The sequence below is a fragment of the Girardinichthys multiradiatus genome, chromosome 22 (assembly GCF_021462225.1).
Source record: "Girardinichthys multiradiatus isolate DD_20200921_A chromosome 22, DD_fGirMul_XY1, whole genome shotgun sequence".
Lineage (NCBI taxonomy): Eukaryota > Metazoa > Chordata > Actinopteri > Cyprinodontiformes > Goodeidae > Girardinichthys > Girardinichthys multiradiatus.
Window position 1 is genome coordinate 22,256,512 of NC_061814.1, and position 16,346 is coordinate 22,272,857.

General features: G+C 37.1%; 1 protein-coding gene across 10 annotated transcripts in view; it reads right to left on the minus strand.

The window, feature by feature from the left end:
• Window positions 1-16,346, minus strand: part of LOC124858990 (protocadherin-15-like) — a 326,056-nt gene that overhangs the window by 228,707 nt on the left and 81,003 nt on the right. The window lies entirely within an intron of this gene.

Consider the following 16,346-nt stretch of genomic DNA (forward strand, 5'->3'; position numbering starts at 1 on the left):
TGGCTTGTTTGTAAGTATGAAATGGAAGAAGGAAGAGACAGAATTGGAAAATGAATGTATAAAATGGGGGTTACAAATTGGCAAACCACAGCCTCACTAGGCAAAGCAGCTAGCAAATAGCAGAAAAATTAGCAAATGTCATTTGCTAATTTTCGATCATTACAACTAGAACACACTCAAGTGTATCTGGTGTCAATCTCACTTGCGAGCTCTGACTTCTAAGGGAAATAAACAGAGTATGGATATCGAACTAACCTGGACTAGCATGTCAGAATAAGAAAGTGGCAAAATATTACATTCAAATAGGTAATAATACATGTAGAATATACTAGCATGAAGCACATGCTTATGTCCAAATGGCTGTCCTGGGGTGATACCTTGTGTCAGTCTGCTGCTGCCCAGGTACACCTGTTCTCTGCTGCTTTCAGTTGCTCTGTGTTGCAGGCCTTCTACCATTCTTTCCACTCTTAACAACTTTGCACCTCTGAGTGACTTACTTTCTCACACACATACACATAAAAAACCCACTTATTTCTACACAAACACTCAGTGTTGGGCTCAGCTATGGGAGGGAACAAGGACTGATCTACACACAGAGAACAAGAAGACATGTAACCCATTTTCATGGCAGCTCACAGGGAGGAGTCACGGCTGAAATACATGTGACGTCATAGACCTAGAAAACTCTTTGCACAGCAGCATGGGGGGGTGGGGGTGGGGGTGGCTGAGTACAAGTCTTCGAAGAAACCTTGGATCAAAAGTTGTCCGGAGTAGAGTCTGCTGCTTCTGTACCTTGGCCAGAAAATAAAATTAGCTGCCTAAAACAGGCTGTCTGAGCTCCTGAAGAAAAAAATCCCAAAAAAAGGGCCGTTTCCCTAATTACGTAGATGAAGTGTCTTTTCCTCACTGCCTGAAGAAGACAGCACTGAAATTGCACCTCTGCACACTTGATGCGTGCTCCAGTTCGCGCAGACACTCACCTCAGCTGCTAGACTAAGAGTGCCGCCACGCAACTCACTGGCCCTATCTGACGTCCTCCTACTAATCCGAACGGTTCACGTAAGAGGTTGTGTCTGGAGAGAAAATTGGTTAAGGATAACACAATTTAAATATTGTTTATTCTATTGTGTTTTGCTTTTTTGTGGTGCTCAACTGCTTGAGTGCTAACAGGCCACTGAGCCTGACGTTACTAATTTGTTTTGTAAAATTGATGACTGATAGAGTTACTTTACTCCTGCAATAGGAGCTTAATCAATCTTATCTATGTTTTCCTTTCCTCTTCGCTTACTAACCTGCATAAAATGTCCACATAGTCCTTATGAACATGCTAAATTGTTTCTAAAGCTCTGCTAATCCTAAAACGGTAGCCACCAATAGCTCTGCTGTGGGTATATCTGCTCACTCTGTTCGCGTCACAATCGACCGTAGCATGGCGCCAGTGCTCATACATACATTGATAGTTGTATTACTGCTATTTAAAAGTACATGTGGGACTTAAAGGGGTTGCTAAATTTTGTAGTTTATCAGTTTTACTTATTCTTTTCATTTTTATGTAGTATCTCGGTTGAATGTTACTAACCTAGTTAAAGAGTTTCTTGAGTAAAATACTTTAACTGGAAGCTAAATTATTATGTTAATAAATTCTTCTATAGAAGTTGTGTTGTTCCTGTATATGTGTTCCTGTAATGTCTGCTGCTTGAGAACCCCAGTGTTCCAATCCAGTCCTTCATATATTGTTCTATAATCCTACACCTCACCAGGCAGGTAAATTAAGAGCTTTGTTAATAATTGCCTTTGGGACTTATTAATAGTTATTCTGAGCCAAACCAAACACTTTTAATGACATGCCAGAGAATGTGCCAGAGTGAGCAGAGTTTTATTTGCTTCTTTTCTTTGGAGAGAACAACACAGCACTCCCCTTCCCCCACCTGTTGCTGTGCACTGTGTTGAGCTCAAACACATTTCCCTCACAACAAGGACAAATATAGCTGTTGGAACTAGTTGTAAAAACACAGGGTATCAATATAGAGCTGGGACACTCATCACTTTAATTAATTATTTTAAAACTATAGATGCCAGTCTACAGGCAACATGTCTACTAAGTAGCTAACTGCAGGCTGGATGCCTGAGCAAAACACCAAACTAATTAACCAGCTAACATGGTGGTTATGCCTGTGTTAGTCTATAAAGAGCAGAACAGAAAATTGCTATAATATTCTTAACAATAAGCACTTCTCCTAAATTTATTGAGTGTTTGTTAGACATTTTAGCTGAAACCTGGTTGTCAAAATCAAAATAACAAAAAATATATATTATAACTGCAATAATCAATATACTTAATCAGATTAGCAGAAGCAGGAACAATTCTTTCTTTTCTCTGTTAAAACAAAGTAGTGTCATGTATTGTTATTCAAATCTTTTGTGTAAACACAGTGTTGCCATGTTATTTTTTACTCACTGTTCTAATACTTTGAGAATCTCATGCTATCTCTCAGATACTATTCTCCTTGTGTCTCCTTGTGGAGTCGTAGAATGTTACTGAAAAACAGCTAAATCTGGGTCAAACTGGGGCCCCTTCCGAAACAATACAAATGATCTCCTAAAACTTTAAATAGCCACCAGACTTTTACATATAAAATAAAAAAAAATAAAAAAAGACAGATCTATGATAAAAATGTTGTAATGTTTCAAAGCTCCCCTTCAAAATAAGCATATTCACACAAAAAGAACCAAAGAAGCCTAACAAACAGTGTATATTGAGAAAAAAAAAAAAGGTCAGTATAAAAAATACAGAGAACATGCTTCATTTGTCAGAAAGATTGGATGGATGTTTTTGTTTTTTTTGTGCATAACTTACATACCAGATAACATATATACCAAACAAGAAAAGAACAAACTAAATATGGCTGTTAATATTTAATTGCTTTAAAATCTTTACAACATATGTAAGCAAAAATATGTTCAGGTCAGGTTGAAAGTAGGAAATTCTCATACTTGAAGTGCCTACCGTACGTTTATCTTTATCATAATGGTAAATCATATACTGTTTTACTGTTGGTGTCTTCTCTGAATTTTAAGCATTCATGTCAATATAAGTGTTTTCTTGCTTTGCTGAGAATCTTTCCTGACATACACCCAGACGCACTGTAAACCAATGTACTCCCTGAGAACTCTGAACAGCAGAAGATTGCTATGTCCTCTTCTCTTATGGTGTGGCAACAAGAGCTATTTCATGCTGGTTTCCCATTCACTCATTGCCCTCTCATCTCTTGGTATCCCAGTGGTGTTCGCTTTAAAACCAGATTTGATTCCTCACATTTATACATCTATCTTTCTTAAGAGGGCTGACCATGATTGCTTTGATCCCTTTCACTAGAAAACATCAGACCTGAACAACCAGCCACTCTGAAGTAATTTCCTCCAGCAGTTCACTGTGAATCTACTCCTGGTTGGCATGGGGATACTGGAGGTCATTTACACTGACCAGCAGCAAACTTGTATATATATATAAATATATATATATATATAAATAAATATATATAAATATATATATATATATATATAAATATATATATATATATATATATATATATATATATATATATATATATATATATATATATATATATATATATATAGTACTCATAACAGTCGTCTCATGAGTAACATAACGACTGGAAATTTGTGCCAAGGACTTCACTAGATCCCTGAAGGTGTTCTATTGTATCTAGCACCAAGATGTTAGCAGCAGGTTAGTTTACTCCCAAAAGCTGTGAGGGTCTCTATGGAATCAGACTTGCTTGTCCAACAGATCCCACAGCTGCTCAATTGGATTGAAATCTGAGGTATTTTAGACTAAGTCTACAACTAAATCTTGCTATGCTCCTCACAACATTCCTGAACTGTCTGCTATGTGGGATGGCACATTACCGTCCTGAAAGGACCTACAGTCATCAAGAAATACCCTAATACTGTCACGCTATAAGCACTTGAGACTTGACTTAAATTAGTAGTTCAAGACACAAAACGTATTAATAATCATGATTCAAAGCAAGACAATTTGTAAGTTACAGACCACAGTTCTGAGAGAACATGCACATATTTTCATATGAAAAGGTGCGCTTCAACTTTTAGCCAGTAATGTTTGCCAACCATGGGATATTAATGGTTCTTAAAAATCTGTTTACGTTAACTGTAGCAAACAGATCCCTCTCCAGCTTAACAGTGTATTCAATAACTTTGTGTCATCAAAAAAAAATAAATCAACACGTTCTCTTCATCATCATCATCATCAACAACAACTTTATTTATAAAGTGCTTTAACACCAGCCACGGCTGAAACTAAGAGCTGAACATCAGGGATAAAAGAAAAAAAAAAACACCAAATATAATAAAGCTAAAAACACAACAATGTAAATAAAATTAATAAATAAAATGACCAAGAGCAGTTGGTCAGCGAACCTAAGTGACCGACTGGGCATGTAGTGGGAGAGATGCTCAGTTAAATAAGGCAGGGCAAAGTTGACCATAAAAGGAAACAGAAGGACTTAAAGTGAACTCTAAAGTACAAAGGCAACCAGCGGAAGGTAGCCAGGACAGGGGTAGTGCTCCCTTTTATGTCTTCCTATTAAAAAGCGTGCAGTGGCATTTTGAACCAGCTACAAACATGCAAGTGAGGATTGGCTGATTCTGGGATAGGGTGAATTACAGTAATCCAGCCAAGATGAAATGAGAGCATGGATTACTTGGTCCAACTGTTGCCTTGAAATAATAGGTTTTACCTTAGCTATTTTTCTTAAATGGTAAAAACTAAACTGTGGCCTTCATTTGATTATCAAGTTTAGGGTTAGCAATATTTTGTAAGAATCACTGTCCGTCTTGAAACCAAGGTTCATAACTGTGGACTCAACATACATTGCCGGAGAATCTAAATCAACAAGAGGGGTCTGACATTCCACTATGTCCAAATGTAAGTGCCTCAGTCTACATTTCATTACAATTCAGGAACTTTAGGGCCATCCAATCTTCAATATCCTCAAAACAGGATAAAAGAGGTTTTATGGACCAGACATCACCTCGCCTTAAAGGCAAGTAGATTTGGCAATCATCAGCATAGCAATGGAAGGAGACTCTGTGCTATGAAGGGTTCTGTTATTTTCATTAAGGAAGATTTTTAACTGTGAATAAACAATTTTCTCAAAGATTTTTTTTTTTTCTTTTTTAAGTAGGGGAAGCTTGGAGATGGGCCTAAAATTCCCCAACACAGAAGGATCGAGACTATGTTTCTATAGCAGAAAAAGACAGGCATAGGTTGATCCAAACGTTGACATCAGCTTGAGCAGAGTCTGTTCAATATTGGGATATCTGTTGGTGGGTAGAGTTTTCCTAAAGTCTGTGGTTGCTTCTTTCGAGACTGATTTTAACATGTCATCCTCAGAGAGTTCAATCAGTTCCAGTTGAGATGCTCCCTCATTTGTCACCAAAGGGGCTTGAAAACAGTCTGAGCCAGCAGTGAAAGGGTTAATGAGGATCGGGGTGTGTGGTCCTTTCTTTTTCAGGTTGCAGAACCTGTCCTCAAAACTCTGTTGTAGGCTTTCAAACAGTGTTGCAAGTCATTCTCCTTTTTGAGAGCTCACCTCTCTCTTCACATGCCGCCAACAAGGAGGGAAAATTAATGTTCTCTCCTTTATGAAGATGGATTTGGAAGAGCTTAGGTTTGTTGACAAATGCAAAAACACTTTCAACCAGGACAGGAAGCATTTTTAATTTCTCCTGCAGATCCAGATTCAGATTGTTTAAATGGTGCAGGATGTCAACTAAATCCCAAATCTAAAACCCATTTGGGGTTATGTAGCTGTGGGTAGTCTCTATCTTTCTCTTTCAGAAAGAACTTGACTGGGAAAGCTGATTACTTCTTGAAAGCCATCGCACAGTGCAGTGAAGAAGCAGATCACTAGGAAGGTCTGTATCAAGTTTAGAAATAAGGTTGAAATGTCCAAAAATCTGAGAAACGGTCGTCATATTTACACAGACCTATGAGGCGGTTAGCAGAGCCGATCATAGCCGATGCACCATCTGTGGTAATTGCCGTCAGCTTTGATAGCTGCACATTTGCCTTTTCAACAACGTTTACTAATGCCTCTTTCAGCTGAATGCCATGGGTCCTGTCTTTTAATGGCAAAATGTCAAGCAATTCTTCCTTAAATATATATACATTCTTCTGACACAAATTGAAAAAAAATGCCAACTGTGGCTTATCTTAAACATCACAAGTTTCATCTAAAGCTACGCTGAAGAAAGTGCATTTTTAAGATCGATGCATTTCAATTGACCTACTAGTATCAGTAATTATGTGCTCAACAGTATGTTGTGAAAGATGCTGGTCAGACACACACTCATTTCCATGTGTAAGGATAGCCACAACACCTCAAAGGCAAGATTTCAAAAATTCACCTTAACTGTGTGGCTTTTTAGCATGATCAACATTCCATGCCACTTGATATGATACTAACATGACAGTCTCTGAGTCCTTGATAATTAAAAAAAATTAAGTCTGCTTCTCTGATTGACATTTTAACATGTTAACTTTGGGTTTGCAAAGGAAACTCCTTAGCATTGTTACCATGAAGTGAACAAAAATGGCACTCCAGGTTTGAAGCTTTAAAATATGACAGTTATGTCTGGCATGGCAAGCAGAAAGGTTTTCCATTTTTTTAAGCAAAAAAATACAATTACTCCAATTCAGATAAAAATGTCTGAATATTTCCTTCATATTTGCTCTTAGCTTTGCGTGTCCCTGACTCCATGAAAAAAACAACTCACGTTTATGTGAGTTCCCTTAAGAATTGAAGAACTTGGATTGGAACTATGGATTAACAATAAAACTTTCTCAACAATTCGCATTTGGACCCCATATTCTACACATTATAAATACTTAAACATTGGAGACCCCTAGTACTGCTACATGTTTTGTCTGCTTTATTAAATTTTACTGCCTATCATTTTAATTGTTATATGCATTTTCTGTTTCTCAATAAAGTATTATAATTATTATAATTATTATATTGCCCAGCACTATGGTACTCAAAACTTAAAGCGAAAAAAATGAAATTGAAAAGTTTTTGTTTTTGCTTTGAGATTGTCAGTTCTGACAGAAACTAAAACATTTAGGTAGCATATGGAAATCGAATCATATGTGGTTATGTAATTGAGATTATTTTAGTATTCAGATGTAATCTTTTCTAAGAATAAAGTAGCACTTTTATAATTCTTTATTCGTTAATTTAATCAAAAGTGACAATTGTCATTTTTATTCAGTTAATGCTAATGAAATCCTACAGTTATAAATCACCATGTAGTCAAAATTCTGGGTTTCAGAATTTGCCAAAAAGAATATATACCTTTAAAAGTCTTTAAACAAAAGGCTTCTACTTCAAAAATATAAAGAAAAGTAAACATTCTGTGGCACCTTTTCAATTCAAAGACAGTTTTTTGAAAGACTACAAACTAAATAAGAAACAGCAAGTTCAGGTTTTATGAAGTGCTCAGCCATTTGTTTCATCACAATGAAGAAAAGTGACATGAAAGGCAGGGAAATAGTGTAGGTGTGTTTCCTTCTGGGGGAACGTATGTTTGAACTCGAGACATCTTCTTCTTTTTTTTTTTTCATTTATATTTTTTTGCGGCACCAGAGGCCTTTATTTTTAATTTTTCAATAGTAGGTAAACAGGAAAGAGGGGCAAAGAGAGGGGGAGACATTCGGCAGGTTGCCGGGTCCGGGAATCAAACACGGGACAGCCGCACCAAGGACTATAGCCTCTGGTTGAGTGCTTAACCCATATGCCACCAGTGCCGCGCCCGTGTCGAGACATCTTCAAAGTGAAATGGCCTGGTAAAGGTCTGGAAGTGCTAGGACAACAATCTGGACCTCAATATCTTCTTAATTTGTGCATAATCTTCCTAAAACAGTGTAGTGATGTTCCATCTTTGTGAATAGCTTTTGTTTGTTTAGTCATTTAGTCAGGGAGGTAGTGACAGCTCACTGATATCTTCCATTTGCTAAGCAGAGATGTTTTCCTCTTATATTGATAGCTACAGTGAAGGATCCACATAGACTAATATGTTAACATAAATGCTGACGGATAAAATGATCCAAAAGCAAAATAGGAAAAATACATAAAGTAGCTGATTCACCACTCCATTGGTCTCTTATCTTGAATATTTTGTAAGAAATATTAAACCATATTTTGAATGCTAATTAGTTTCTTAAATAGGACTGACGGAAATCGTTTTTCAGCTGCAAATAACTTAAAACTAACTTCTTCTTGTGTATTTGGATAGCCCATCTGCTCTAGCAATGTTGCAATTTCCTCCCCTGGCAGAGCAATAAAGGCCTAATATGCTATTCTTCGCTATTCCACTACAATATTGAACATTTCACATAAATATGGTTTAAAGGGTGCTCTGAGCACAAAGACATGACTTAACATGCTGCTGAAAGTCAAATCAATAGTGAATTCATCTTCCTGTCAATAATTACTGATAATGACACATAACTCCATCTCAAAAGAGATGATGGTTCGATAAATTAGTTTCCATGGTGCAGTTGTGAAATTCCTTGGGGTATTTCAAACTGTTCAGGTATTACAATTTATCCTTGACTATCCACTCCTCATATGGGGAACAAGTAGTGGGACAGAGACACTCTGGATTTTGAAGTAATATGCTAGGCTAAATCTTCGGAACAATTAAATAGTTTTTTTACTCAAGTCAGTTAGACCGAAAAAAATTGCAATTATAAAAATAAACAAAAAGTAAAGTTGTCTTTATTTTCATGACTATGAATATTGTAGCTTCACACTGAAGGCATCAAAACTATGAATTAACACATGTGGAATTATATACTGAACAAAAAAGTGTGAAACAACTGAAAATATGTCTTATATTCTAGGTTCTTCAAAGTAGCCACCTTTTGCTTTGATTACTGCTCCGCACACTCTTGGCATTCTGTTGATGAGCTTCAAGAGGTAGTCACCTGAAATGGTTTTCACTTCACAGGTGTGCTCTGTCAGGTTCAATAAGTGGGATTTCAAGCCTTATAAATGGGGTTGGGACCATCAGTTGTGTTGTGCAGGAGGTGGATACAGTACACAGCTGATAGTCCTACTGCATAGACTGTTAGAATTTGTATTATGGCAAGAAAAAAAGCAGCTAAGTAAAGAAAAACGAGTGGCCATCATTACTTTAAGAAATGAAGGTCAGTCAGTCCGAACAATTGGGAAAACTTTGAAAGTGTCCCCAAGTGCAGTCGCAAAAACCATCAAGCGCTACAAAGAAACTGGCTCACATGAGGACCACCCCAGTAAAGGAAGACCAAGAGTCACCTCTGCTGCAGACGATAAGTTCATCCGAGTCACCAGCCTCAGAAATCGCAGGTTAACAGCAGCTCAGATTATAAAACAGGTCAATGCCACACAGAGTTCTAGCAGCAGACACATCTCTAGAACAACTGTTAAGAGGAGACTGTGTGAATCAGGCCTTCATGGTAAAATAGCTGCTAGGAAACCACTGCTGAGGACAGGCAACAAGCAGAAGAGACTTGTTTGGGCTAAAGAACACAAGGAATGGACATTAGACCAGTGGAAATCTGTGCTTTGGTCTGATGAGTCCAAGTTTGAGATCTTTGGTTCCAACCACCGTGTCTTTGTGCGGCCCAGAAGAGGTAAACGGATGGACTCTACATGCCTGGTTCCCACCGTGAAGCATGGAGGAGGAGGTGTGATGGTGTGGGGTTGATTTGCTGGTGACACTGTTGGGGATTTATTCAAGATTGAAGGCATACTGAACCAGCATGGCTACCACAGCATCTTGCAGCGACATGCTATTCCATCCGGTTTGCGTCTAGTAGGACCATCATTTATTTTTCAACAGGACAATGACCCCAAACACACCTGCAGGCTGTGTAAGGGCTATTTGACCAAGAAGGAGAGTGATGGGGTGCTGCGCCAGATGACCTGGCCTCCACAGTCACCGGACCTGAACCCAATCGAGATGGTTTGGGGTGAGCTGGACCGCAGAGTGAAGGCAAAAGGGCCAACAACTGCTAAGCATCTCTGGGAACTCCTTCAAGACTGTTGGAAAACCATTTCAGGTGACTACCTCTTGAAGCTCATCAACGAAATGCCAAGAGTGTGTGGAGCAGTAATCAAAGCAAAAGGTGGCTACTTTGAAGAACCTATAATATAAGACATATTTTCAGTTGTTTCACAATTTTTTGTTCAGTATATAATTCCACATGTGTTAATTCATAGTTTTGATGCCTTCAGTGTGAAGCTACAATATTCATAGTCATGAAAATAAAGAAAACTCTTTGAATGAGAAGGTGTGTCCAAACTTTTCGTCTGTACTGTACAACACTTCCCGTTTGTGGAGAAGTTCGCTGGTGTGCCGCAATCTCCTCTCTGGGTACCAGAACTGCTCATATTTCAGGCTGGTGATGAAAGCAGAGGGAACGACACATTGATCTGTTTGCAGTGCTTTTTGTTCACACCATGAACCCAGGACCAAATCTACCTTTCAACACTCCTCTCTACTCCTCCACTAGCAGACTCTGTTCCTCTGTTCAATTCTGTTTTTTCAAAAAAAAAAATTCCGTTTTGTTTTGGTAAAGCTCACTATACAAAAATGACATCACAGTAAAATGCTGAATTTTAATATTAATATGAAATTAATTAATATGAATAGATGTAAATTTTACTTTTCTGTCTCATACACTTTAAAAAGCTTAGATGTTTTATGAACAAGTATTCAAGATAGACATTGTCCTTACAAACAAGAGGACATATTAGAAACAATATATCTGATATATCTATCATTTACGTCAAGATTTTATCATTTCATCCATGCCGTGTATGGCTACAGAAAGTCTGAGCAGAAAATATTTCAGAAACAAGCTTTTTTCTTCAGAAACGACACATTTTTGTCATGATTGATTTTCTAACATCAAGTCGTTCAATGTTCTTCGTTAGGTGTGTTTACAGAACAGAGTGTTCAGGAACACCGCAGTTGCACAAATGTAAAAAAAAAAAAGATATCAATTGGGGAAACATCTATCTTTACTAAATATTGGTTGGTATTTCTCAACACGTTACAGCTGAATTAATTTCACATAAGCTTTCAATATTTTAATTACCATGCAAACTTCTTATTCAGCAGGGGGACAGAAACACCAGATTACATCGTAATCAGCTCCTCACCTAGTTACAGTACATCAAGTTCACAGATAAAATCGTGTTTAATACTCAAAGCAATAAGTAATACAACCTAAAAGTCAGAAGAACAGTAGTTCATAGGGAAATATACCAGATAATAGTTTTATTAATTAGTGTTGGAGTAAATTATTTAAACAATAGTTATCAGCCATTATTATTTTTTTCAGAACATAAAATCACTTATACAATAACAATGAGTTCCTCCTTAAACAGAACTCGTCTTATTCAACATAATTTCTGTCGTCATAGTTTACAATGACTCATATTCCGCTCAGCAGCTTCTTTGACATACACTATATTTTTTATCTTTTTTAGTCCATCGTCAACTGTAAATTATCCTGGACCCTCCGCAAACAAGAGCAGCAGGACCAAACAGTGTGCTACATTTAAAAAGCAACATCATCAAGACAAAGATGGGTGAATTGCAACCAAACAGCTTTCACTGCAGGTCTGTAATAAAGGCATCATCTAAGCTGTCAGCTATTTCCTCTATTTGTTGTGTGTGTGTGTGTGTGTGTGTGGCACTAGTGGCCTTTATTTTATTTTTTTCCTTTGACATGCAGCACAGGTCACCCGGGCTGGGACTTGAACCCAGGAACGCTGCGTTGAGGACTAAAGCCTTGGTATGGGTCATGAGCTCTACGCCGTGCACCTACTTGCGAATTTTAAACGGGAAAAGTAAAGCATGATCTTGCTTTCTTTTTACTTTGTTTATCTGTGACAGTAAGAAAGTAATGAGCAGACAAACTTATTATTTTTGGAAATATACTTGTAGACATAATGGATAGGATAAACCTTTTCCAAAAAGCTAAATTATTCAACAGCTTTTTCAGTGTTTTCTCTCTGTTAACATGCATTAGGTAATGAGGCATGAATTACTTTAATATAACATGAACAGATGCCAGAAATTCACCCCAAGCATTATGGATAAGCCATCTTGGTCATCTCATGATCACTTGATCAATATCTTTCACGCATACTTTGCCATAGTATTAGATGACTTTTCCTTAAGTGCTGCTCATGCTGTTGGATCACTATATGTAACTCAGTTGATTTTACCAGCTGGAGGCTTGAACTAAACTCTTTGCACATTTTTAATGGAGGAATAACGGCCTCAGAGAAAATTTATCAGTATTGTTTGTGTAAAACTTTGTCTATCCACCACTACATAAAACTTGTCCAAGAAATCACAACCCAAAACCTAAAAGAGAATATTCTTAATTTGGATCAGCTGAATTTGGTGCTGCAGGGGGGATGTTAATATGGTCCATTTTAGTGGTTCTAAAATCCTAATACACAATTTTTCCACAGTTATTTCAAAACACTATTTAAAAATAATAATACAAATAACATAAAATTCATACATTTCTATGCCCCTAAACATGTTATTTTTTCCTCACAGCAGCATCAGGCCTCTTGAGATAAAATCAATTATCTAAGAAAAAGGTTTGATATCAGCTTTAATGTACACAGAAAATTTCAAGCTGTCATTGCTGTTAAAGGGAGCAACGCACACTGTTCAGAACTAGTTTATGTATACCCTTAATAATGAAAAATATGCATTTGTATTATGATTCATATTCTAAAAAAATGTTAAATCTAAAAAGTAACCACAACATTGTCTTTGTTTAGTGAACTTCTTAATTGCATGCATTTTTCATCCATATGGATCAGATGGTAAGTATTTACAAGGCATGTTTTATCTTACCAGCAATACTAACACATAAATATTTTATTACATACAAAAGCAAAAGGCATCTGTAGGATTTGACAAGAACTAAAAGTTAGTTATTAAATTTTCCACAACTATAAAAATGTTCCCCACGTTTTCGAGTTTAAATAAAGACAAAAAAATTCATTCAATCACAAGTGCAAAGTTAAAGTTTTAGCCCAACTTGATAATGGAAATGATTAATGGGTGCATTTATGTGGCTTTTAATATGCATCCTCCTCACCCTCTTACTCATGCATCAATAGCAGCATGCTACAGTGCTGGCCTTACTGTTTAAGGTTCAGCGCTCAGAAACACTTCAGCACGTGGACAGCAATGCTTTGCCCTGTACACAACAGCCATCCATTACCAGGAGCTTTTGCTATACATAAACTAGGCAATCAAAAAAAAGGTAGTTACTGTTGGGTGTTACAGCAACACAGATTGGTTTTAGAATAGAGAACCAACTCACCTGATATCACAACTACCAAACATACCTGAGACTGCAAGACAATCAAATACAAATGAAATATGCAACATCCTCCACAGCAGCATGATTCCATCTGCTCAGTTTTAGTGTGTAACTCAAAAGTCGGTGACTTAAAAAAAAAGCTGATACCACTATAAGAAAGGTCACATTTATGACACACCTTCATGTTTAGAAAATCCATAAAAAGCGAGAAAAATAATTATAATATACATCATAAAGGCTGGTATTTTTTATAATTATGTGGGCCACAGAAGAGCCATATCAACGGATGAAAGTAATTAGCAACACCAATAGTCTAATGATGGAATTGATTAGTCCTGGGTGAGGCTTCGGAAGACTTTCACTAAATGAGATTGCATTCAAATATAGAACATAAGACATCAGGCTAAACTCCAATGCATGCGGCTGCTGTTACAGCCTTATCTCTCTCCTCTGTGTTTATCTGCACAACCCACCTGCAGTGTAAAGATAGAGAGACAATCCATTAACTGAGACAATTTGGTCACTGAGAAAAGGAAACGATCAAGAGGACACTGTAACTTGTGCTCTGTATTACTGGCCCAGATCTTTTGAAAACATATTTTTTAAGACTTGACTGATGGAAGTAAATACCTCAAGTCATGCACTAGTTTAGCAACTATTTCATTTCCGATGCAACGATACATGACACCACACTTCCCATAAACATAAAATTAACATTTTAATATCTTCTCCTACCTATAATCTCAGTTTATCCCGGATGGGTCATGGTGGAACTTTTTTTTTGGGGGGGGGGGGGACTCAAGAACTTAAGAATATAATTGAAAATGACATTTATTTCAGTCATTCAATCCACAAAGGGAAGCTTATATTACAGTGATTCATTATATACAGAATGATATATTTTACGTGTTTATTTGTGCTTATTGTGAGGATTATGCTGTGCAGCTAATGAAAATGCAAAAACCATTTCATGAAAACAACTAAAGATTTTGAAAACATAAATGAAAAACTATTGAAAAATATGTCCACGTGGATATGATGTACCAATACATCCGTCCGGCTGCATGAATTTCTGCATTAATACAGAAGGCAATCTGGCTGTGGTACTGCCGATACGTCAAGGAAGATCGGGTTAATTTAATAGCAGGCTTCAACCTGTCTGCAATGTTGGTTTTAGTGTCGCTCCTCTTCCTCTTGACAATACTCCAAAGATTCCCTATGGGTTTACATCAGGCCAGTTTGCTGGCCAGTCAGGAGTGAAACTATAGCCATTATCGTAGATACATTGCACTTCAGTAAACACAATGGACCAACACCAAATCATCTCTGACTGTGAAAACTTCACACTGAACCTCAGGAAACTTTACACGTCTCTGCACTCTTCCTCTAGACTCTGGGACCCCATTAAAAAATGAAAATACAAAGTTTACTTTTATGTTAAAAATGATTTTGGACCACTGGACAGCAGTTCAGTCCTTTTTTCTTCCGATATCGTCCCTGGTTCGGGAGTGGCCAAACACAAGGAAAGGAACTGTTTTAGCCCATGTCCTGGATACGTGTTTGTGTGTTGGCTTACCTTGTTGCTTGAATGTGGAACCCTGAACAGCCCACTTATTTATTAATGACCTTCTGTTGCTTACCTACCTTGTGGATGGTGCAAATGACTGATTCCTGAAATACTGTCAACTGAGCAGGTCTCCCCATGATGCATATGCCTTAGCATGGCCATTCCATACATTTGTATGTTAATGTTTTTTTTTGCCTAATGTAATAATCTATATATTCTAAATATTTTGTGAGAAACTGGATTTGGGCTTTTTATTAGCTGAAACACACAATCAGTTGTCAAAATAACAGATATGAATGCTTGAAATATATCAAACATTATTCAATAAATCTATAAAATATATCAATTTCACTTTTTGCAGCTCTATCTCATTTGGACTAAATTATGTTTCAAGTAAGAGAGAATGTATCTATTTCCAAGAGTTTTAAACATAAGAAAAAAAAAGTCTTGCTAAAATGCCAGGCACAATCAGTATTCATATCATCTTTATTGATAGCATATGCATGTGAAGATTTGGTAATGGGCTTTAATAAATCCCAATTACATGACTCTAAAATTTAATTTACTTGTTTGCCTTCAGTCTCTAACACCGCAGATGCTCCCTGCTGCCGGATGATATAATTTCTATTATGAGATGAGTGATTCCTGAGTGAAGGTTCACTGCTCTGTTGTGGTGATGGGAGAGAGTGGCCTTGAGTGCGAGCAGTGATCTCAGTGCACTTGAAACAAATATGAAAAGCTATTATGCATGTAATGTTCATTGTGTTTTCATGATTATGTAACATTTCTCTCACCATCCAACCTGTGTTCTCTACTAGTGTCGCCATGGTGCAAATGCAAATGAAAATGCTAGGATGTTAAGGTTGGTCGCTTTGGCAGTGAAAACAGGGAAAAATGCAAAAATACAGTTATACGATTACTTTTCTTTTGCCTGCAGCAAAAGAGTAAAAATGAACAGAGCCTTGAGTACTGTCATAACTATTTCAATAGGCCAGAATAGTGCAAATTTGACTAATTCTGTGCACTCGCTTATGGATTGCCTTTTTACAGGTAAAACCCTACACTTGTTCCAATAGCAAAACGCAAAAAGAGAAAGGATTTTAAGGATATTCTTTGTTGTGTGACAAATATGTAGTATTGTGATGAAAAAAATATTGTTTAAAATAAATATGTCTATGAGAGTTGTGACCAAAGGAGATTCTCGGTCCAGTTGTTTGGTCCGGACCAGGGTTCACTTGAGTGTATTCACATCTGCACAAAAGGTCCGGTCCAAGGGGGGAAACGAACTCTGGTCCGTTTAAAGCGGACCAAAAGTGGCAAGTGTGA